General features: G+C 43.9%; 1 pseudogene; it reads right to left on the minus strand.

The window, feature by feature from the left end:
* Nucleotides 1-5,948: 5,948 nt before the first annotated feature.
* On the minus strand, nucleotides 5,949-6,066 carry LOC126164237 (5S ribosomal RNA; annotated as a pseudogene).
* Nucleotides 6,067-8,440: the final 2,374 nt, after the last annotated feature.

The raw sequence follows: 8,440 nt of genomic DNA on the forward strand, positions 1-8,440 counted from the left end.
GTGGTCTTCAGTCGGAAGACAGGTTTGATGCAGCTCTCTGCACTAATCTATCCTGTTCTGGTCTCGTCTCTGCATAACCGTTTTAACTTTCATCCCTTTCAACCTCTATAATTTTCATCTTTTTCTTCTTTTTTGGCTCTACAGCTCATGATGAGCCTTAGCCTCTTCTACAATTCCCTTCCATTTCTCTTGGTTCTTTGCCAATGCTCTCCCATCTTCCTAAGATCTTCGATTACTCCATCTTCCCATCTGGCTCTCGGTCGACCACATCCTCTCTGCCCTCCTGGCTTTCCTTGTGATATTCTTTTGGTACTTCTGTATCATTCATGCGAGCCACATATCTCGCTGACCTCAGTCTGGATGATTGCACTATCCTTCTGATGGGTTGGTCTTTGTATATGGTATACAACTCATGGTTGTATCTCCTCCTCCATCTTACCCTCTCACAGATTGGGTTGATAATTCGCCTAAGTACCTTTCTTTCAAATGCATCCAGTGCTTCAATATCTTTAATTGTTAATGTCCAGACTTCAGAGGCATATGTAAGCAGTGGTTGTATAAGTGATTTATACATAGTTAATTTCGTGGTACAAGTCAGGAGCCTTGAGGATAAAAGTCTTGTTAGGGCAGTATAGGCTCTATTGGCTAGTATTAATCTCTGCTTAATTTCATAGGAGGTATCATTTAGATGTGTAACTGTCGAGCCCAAGTACTTGGAAAGTTCAAGTCTCTCAGACGCATAATTGCCCACTGTTATTGCATTTGGCATATTTTCTATATGTGCTTTTCCAGCTGCCATATATTTTGTTTTTTGTTAATTAATAATTAACCCCATGTTCCTACTATCCTGTTCAAGAGCTGTAAATGTCTCTTCAAGTGCTTTTTGGGTTCTTGCTATTATATCTATCTCATCTGCTTAGGCCAGTATCTGCACTGATCGTTCCCCTATTCAGAAGGTTTGCGTTACAAAGCGGGCTGTCAACCCTGCGTCCAACCCCTACCAGGGGACACTATAATTTTCATCACTCGCACTTTTTTTGTGTTCTGTTTATTTCTGCCTGGCAGCAAGTTGGATTTGTCTCCCACTGTATTTGTTCTTAAAGTGGCTGAGCTCCCTTGGCAGGCTTTCTTCATCTGAAATTGCACAGGCCCTGTGGACCAGTGCATGTAGCAGAGCCTCATATTGCAAAGGATTATGGCAGCTGGAGGCATTTCTTGGTGCTTCAGGGTGTATCCTATCAATTCTTCTTTTAGTCAAATTGTGCCTTAAAGATATTTTATGCCTAATTCACTTTAGTACCTCTTCATTAGATTAGAGCTTAGGCCTGTTCCAACTGGCAGACTACAGCCTCCAAGGCAGTATGAGTAGTGATCTATTATCAAGGGATGTTAGAACCTCTCCCCAGTTTTCCATCAAACTTTATTATTCACATACGCTGAAGATGAAGTTTTATATTTAATTTAGCATAATCAGTAATAGCTCCTTTGCATCAAACTGATTGTCGTGCTCTTTGGTTATTGTGAAATTTAATGAAAACTACTAAATGATAACATGTCCTTTCTTAAATATTACTTTTTATTAGTTAAAACACCATTTTGTAAACCAACATTTATAAACACTCAACAGAAATGAAATACTGTGTGCCATTACGTCTATATTCTGCTGCTAATATCCAGCCTCGCTACCAAGCAACCGTCTCTAGCCTATCGCACACCCGACTCCCACTTACCCACTTGCACACTGTTGACTGCCCTGCAATCTACTTTAGTTTATGATTGCTAAAAAAATTGTTCAAATGGCTCTGAGCACTATGGGACTCAACTGCTGTGGTCATAAGTCCCCTAGAACTTAGAACTACTTAAACCTAACTAACCTAAGGACAGCACACAACACCCAACCATCACAAGGCAGAGAAAATCCCTGACCCCGCTGGGAATCGAACCCGGGAACCCGGCCGTGGGAAGCGAGAACGCTACCGCACGACCACGAGATGCGGGCGTTTATGATTGCTGCATAGAGTGTATGATCGATACTGTGTAAGGGTACAGCTATGTAAGGGTACTGTCCCCACCAAAATAACACATTAATATTATAAAATACAATGGCAATATTAGATTTGAATATTCAAGTTTAAAAATACACACATCAAAAAAAGTTTTGCATCACGTTGTTTCCAAGAGTTCCGGAACTTGTACAGAAAATTGGAATAGAGATCAACATAAACATCATTTCTGCCCTTTTTCTTGCTCATGAAAACCACACACTGCATGTTGTACCACCATACAGAGAGACCTTCAGAGGTGGTGGTCCAGATTTCTGTACACACCAGTACCTCTAATACCTAGTAGCACATCCCCTTGCACTGATGCGTGCCTGTATTCATCGTGGCATACTATCCATAAGTTCATCAAGGCATTGTTGGTCCAGATTGTCCTATTCCTCAATGGCAATTCAGTGTAGATCCCTCAGAGTGGATGGTAGGTAATGTCGTCCATAAACAGCCCTTTTCAATCTATCCCAGGCATTTTCGATAGGGTTCATGTCTGGAGAACATGCTGGCCACTCTAGTTGAGCGATGTCGTTATCCTGAAGGAAGTCAGTCACAAGATGTGCAAGATGGGGGCACGAATTGTTGTCAATGAAGACAAATGCCTCGCCAATATGCTGCCAATATGGTTTCACTATCAGTCACAGGATGTATGTTACGGTGCCGTCCATGACTACCAGTGGCGTACGTCGGCCCCACATAATGGCACCCCAAAACAGCAGGGAACCTCCACCTTGCTACACTCGCTGGACAGTGTGTCTGAAGCGTTCAGCCTGACCGGGTTGCCTCCAAACACGTCTCCGACAATTGTCTGGTTGAAGGCATATGCAACACTCATCGGTGAAGAAAATGTGATGCCAATCCTGAGCAGTACATCCGGCATGTTGTTGGGCCCATCTGTACCAAGCTGCATGGTGTCGCGGTTGCAAAGATGGACCTCGCCATGGACGTCGGGAGTGAAGTTGCACATCATGCAGCCTATTGCAGACAGTTTGAGTTATAACATAACGTCCTGTGGCTGCATGAAAAGCATTATTCAACATGGTGGCGTTGCTGCCAGGGCTCCTCCGAGCCATAATCAGCTGGTTGCAGTCATTGACTGCATTAGTAGCCCTGGGGCGGCCTGAGCAAGGCGTGTCATCGACAGTTCCTGCCTCTCTCTATCTCCTCCATGTCCAAACATCACCACTTCGGTTCACTCCGAGTCGCCTGGACACTTCCCTTGTTGAGAACCCTTCCTGGCACAAAGTAACAATGCGGACGCGATCGAACCACGGTATTGACCATCTAGGCGTGGTTGAAGTACAGACAACATGAGCCATGTACCTCCTTCCTGGTGGAATGAGTGGAGCTGATCGGCTGTCGGACCCTCTCCGTCTAATAGGCGTTTCCCACGCATGGTTGTTTACGCCTTTGGGCAGGTTTAGTGACACCTGTGAACAGTCAAAGGGACTGTGTCTATGATACAATATCCACAGTCAATGTCTATCTTCAAGAGTTCTGGGAACCGGGGTGATGCAAAACTTTTTTTGATGTGTGTATATAGAAAGACAAAAGGGAGAAAAAATTAAAATTTAAAAATTGCAGTAATTAGTCAAAACTATTCACTTATTAATGCAGAACCTCAATTCATTAAGAATAATTCTCTTTTGAATCACTATTTACAATATATGTTTATATTTGTATATGGCAAATGGCATTTAAGAAATGAAAGTTAGTATGACTTAATTACACTGCATTAAAGTTGAAGTAGATCATTAGCTCATTCAGTCAATCACTAATTACCAACAAGATAAGTCAGGTTAATCACAAGTGCTTGTGCATACTGCATGATCTCATTGAAATAACATGGCAACATGAAACCCAATGCTGTAACGCCCAATTGAAATAGCAGGGCTAAATATGACACATTAATAACAATTGTCTATTAGCATTTATTGTTCATGTAATTTGTCATAATGAATTGAATACTAATGATTATATTGTAACTGTATTGAATGAATAGAAACACAGGCCTAACCAAACAAATGTGATTCAAAAGTAAACAAAATGATAAACAGACAGCCATAACTACTACACAATATTGACATGAAAATGTTCTATTACTACTCCACAGAAATCTACATTCATAGTGGCAGCATATTTGGAAAATATGATACTGTTAGATTTTGGCACACAGTTTACAGGGTTATAAATACAACAAATTTGACAAAAAGCACAGACCTTGGAAAGTAATCCATAAACAAATCACCATATTGGAAAACACTTTTTTTATGGGGAGCACTTCATATTCTTGTTGTTAATCATTTATCTAATACTCTGCTTTATGTCCCTGCCTGTATGTCAAGTTGTAAATCACATGCAAACACACTGGTTCATGATGCACCGGGCCATGGCATTGCCGCCACTGGGGATACACCACCACAATAACAACAACACTTTCACTGGTTACTCTGCTTTTTCACAGTCTTATATGATGCAGTGCAAAACACATATTCATACCTATCGATGAATTATACGGCTGTGGCATTGAAGCCGTAGACTCGTCTCTGTAAATTGGTGGAATTGTCATAACAGTGACTCCTGCGCCATGAATCTTGTTGATCAGTTGGCCACTGATGTCAGCATCCCATGGTTCCACACTCCACACAACTCGCCAACCTGACAAGCTAGCGCAGCACTGAAACAAGTGACAGTCGTGCTGCGTGCTAGGTCCTTGGAGGTGTTGGCAGCTCCACTGCTGCATCAGTGACAAGTGACAACCACGCTGCATGCACATCGTTTCATACCAGTGGCTCCACGACAGTTTGCCAACATACAAACACAAAAGGGAATTACAGCAGTGGGGAAATAAAACACACACAGCACACGCACATCAATCTGTAAATACAACATTCACGCCACACGTCCCTGTTATTGTTTTTGTATGTGTCTCTGACTCAAGCACTTTACAATGTTTACTTAATGGCACAGAATGTTTAAAACTGATTGCACCTAGCTCACAGTAGCTAACTACTATTGTTCACTATAACTAACTCACAATAGCTACTGACTATTGTCCAATTACTTTCAAACAGGCAAAATGATATGTTCACAAATAACACAACGTTCATTTTTTCACAGAGCATCTCATGTCTTGCAACACTTCTTACAGATGATACAGTTTAATGTTTTCTACATGTTGTAGGCTATGATACTGACCAGACTACACCATTTCAATTTCATCTGAATAAGGGTGAACAAATTTTCTAAATGACCGCAGTAGTAGTGATGAAATTATTTTATCTCTTCATTTACACTTGATGATTTTGTTTCAGTTCGAATGAGTACTAAATCACTGACTTTGTACATAATGGGCTTCACTATCTTGTCATGTGCCAGCTTCTGTTCTTGTGCTCATTTCTTCATCATTTCCAATGTGATTTTAAAGTGCTTCCCTTGCATAATTTCATCTTCTTGCAGAAAGGAAACATATTCATGAAAGATACTGTCAGGTTTCTTTCCAAAGAGAACTTTACATGGTGGCAGTCCTTCTGAATCATGCAACAAATTATTAATTACTGTTTCAAAATATGTAAATCGTTCTATCCGTCTTCTATGTTTCTTCCCATAATGTGCATGAAATAAATGTCTGAGTTCACGCATCTGGCATTCAGTCACGTTGGACGCGGGCCTAAAAGATGAAATTATGTATGTATGAACTCCGTCTTCAGGCCACAAGTGGCCCATCGGGACCATCCGACCGCCGTGTCATCCTCAGCTGAGGTTGCAGATAGGAGGGGCATGTGGTCAGCACACCGCTCTCCCAGTCGTTATGATGGTTCTCTTTGACCAGAGCCATTACTGTTCAGTTGGGTAGGTCCTCAATTGGCATCATGGGGCTGAGTGCACCCCGAAAAATGGCAACAGCACACGGCGGCCCGGATGGTCACCCATCCAAGTCCCGGCCACGCCCGACAGCGCTTAACTTCGGTGATCTGACGGGAACCAGTGTACCCACTACAGCAAGGCCGTTGCCTAAAAGATGAAATTGCAGTGTGCCAAATACCTTCATCATTAACAAAATCTTCCCATAGGCGTGACCAAAATTGTGTACCAATATCCGATAAAATGCACTCTGGCTTGACAGTATTTATGAAGTATTCTTCCCTGAGTTTCTTGATTAAGATGTTGCTGTTGGCTTTCCTGAGTGGGTAAAGGCGTACAGATATCGGAAAGACATCCACCACAACCAAAATCTGAGTAAAATTTCCTTTTGATCTGGGTAGCGGTCCATAGAGATTGAGAGCTACCTTGGATGCTTCAGCTGTTTTCACGGCTTTTGTAATGGCATAGCGTGTCAGATAATCAGTACAAACAATACTCCATCTACTGCCACTAGTAGACATTGGAAATCGTCTGAGAAGGTCAATTTCAAGATGCTGGAAAGCCATTTCAGCTGGTGGAATTGGTATGAGTTGGCCAGGTGGTTTCTGAGAACTGCCTTTTTCCTCTGGAAGTCTCTACAGTGTGACACATAGTGACAGCCAGTGACCTGGCCAGAAAAATCTCTTGCGGATTCTATCATAGGTCTTAATAAATACTAAATGTCCTGCCTCAGGTGTGTCATGGAATTTATATAGAACATCTAAGCGCATCTCTTTAGGAATCACTGGTAGCCACCTCTTTCCAAATGGATCAAAGTTTTCTTGCAAAGTAATCCATTAACTACCTTAAATTGTCTTTCACATCCTCTGACCGATTTAAGGCAAGCATAATTTGATATATCTTGGCATCCTTCTGCTCAGCAGAGAGATCCTGGAGTGCAGTGAGACAGTCACTATCTTCATCAAAGTCTTGATGGTATTGCACAGGGTTTCTTGAGCGACAGTCAGCATCGTGGTGTTTTCTTCCACTTTTGTACATTACTCTTGGAGACGAAGTACCCACCTGGCGAGACGTCCTGTTGGATCATTAAGACCTGTCAGCCAACAAAGTGAATGATGGTCTGTAACAACTGTGGATGGCCTTCCATAGAGATACTGTTGAAATTTGCACATGGACCAGATCACAGCAAGACATTCTCTTTCTGTAGTTGAGTAGTTTCTCTCACCATTTTCAAGTATCCTTGAAGTGTAGGCAATAACCTTCTCTTTTCCATCCGAAATTTGCATCAGAACAGCACCGATCCCATACCCACTGGCATCTGTGTGTAGGCGCTCTCTAATCATACAGACCAAGTACAGGGTCATCTGAGCTTTTCGCAGCACATCAAAAGAATCTTGTTGAGCACCACCCCAGATAAATTTAGCATCAGCTTTTAATGACTCTTAGAGTGGCCTGGCTTTGATACAAAAGTCTTTGATAAAATGTCAATAATAAGAACATAATCCGAGGAAGCTTCTCACGTCTCTAATACTTTTAGGAATAGGGAATTCCGTTACAGATCTCACCTTTTCTGGATCTGGCCACACACCTTCGTTTGACACAATGTGTCCAAGTACACTCCTGGAAATGGAAAAAAGAACACATTGACACCAGTGTGTCAGACCCACCATACTTGCTCCGGACACTGCGAGAGGGCTGTACAAGCAATGATCACACGCACGGCACAGCGGACACACCAGGAACCGCGGTGTTGGCCGTCGAATGGCGCTAGCTGCGCAGCATTTGTGCACCGCCGCCGTCAGTGTCAGCCAGTTTGCCGTGGCATACGGAGCTCCATCGCAGTCTTTAACACTGGTAGCATGCCGCGACAGCGTGGACGTGAACCGAATGTGCAGTTGACGGACTTTGAGCGAGGGCGTATAGTGGGCATGCGGGAGGCCGGGTGGACGTACCGCCGAATTGCTCAACATGTGGGGCGTGAGGTCTCCACAGTACATCGATGTTGTCGCCAGTGGTCGGCGGAAGGTGCACGTGCCCGTCGACCTGGGACAGGACTGCAGCGACGCACGGATGCACGCCAAGACCGTAGGATCCTACGCAGTGCTGTAGGGGACCGCACCGCCACTTCCCAGCAAATTAGGGACACTGTTGCTCCTGGGATATCGGCGAGGACCATTCGCAACCGTCTCCATGAAGCTGGGCTACGGTCCCGCACACCGTTAGGCCGTCTTCCGCTCACGCCCCAACATCGTGCAGCCCGCCTCCAGTGGTGTCGCGACAGGTGTGAATGGAGGGACGAATGGAGACGTGTCGTCTTCAGCGATGAGAGTCGCTTCTGCCTTGGTGCCAATGATGGTCGTATGCGTGTTTGGCGCCGTGCAGGTGAGCGCCACAATCAGGACTGCATACGACCGAGGCACACAGGGCCAACACCCGGCATCATGGTGTGGGGAGCGATCTCCTACACTGGCCGTACACCACTGGTGATCGTCGAGGGGACACTGAATAGTGCACGGTACATCCAA

This window comes from Schistocerca cancellata, chromosome 2 (assembly GCF_023864275.1).
Source record: "Schistocerca cancellata isolate TAMUIC-IGC-003103 chromosome 2, iqSchCanc2.1, whole genome shotgun sequence".
In the NCBI taxonomy this organism is placed as follows: domain Eukaryota; kingdom Metazoa; phylum Arthropoda; class Insecta; order Orthoptera; family Acrididae; genus Schistocerca; species Schistocerca cancellata.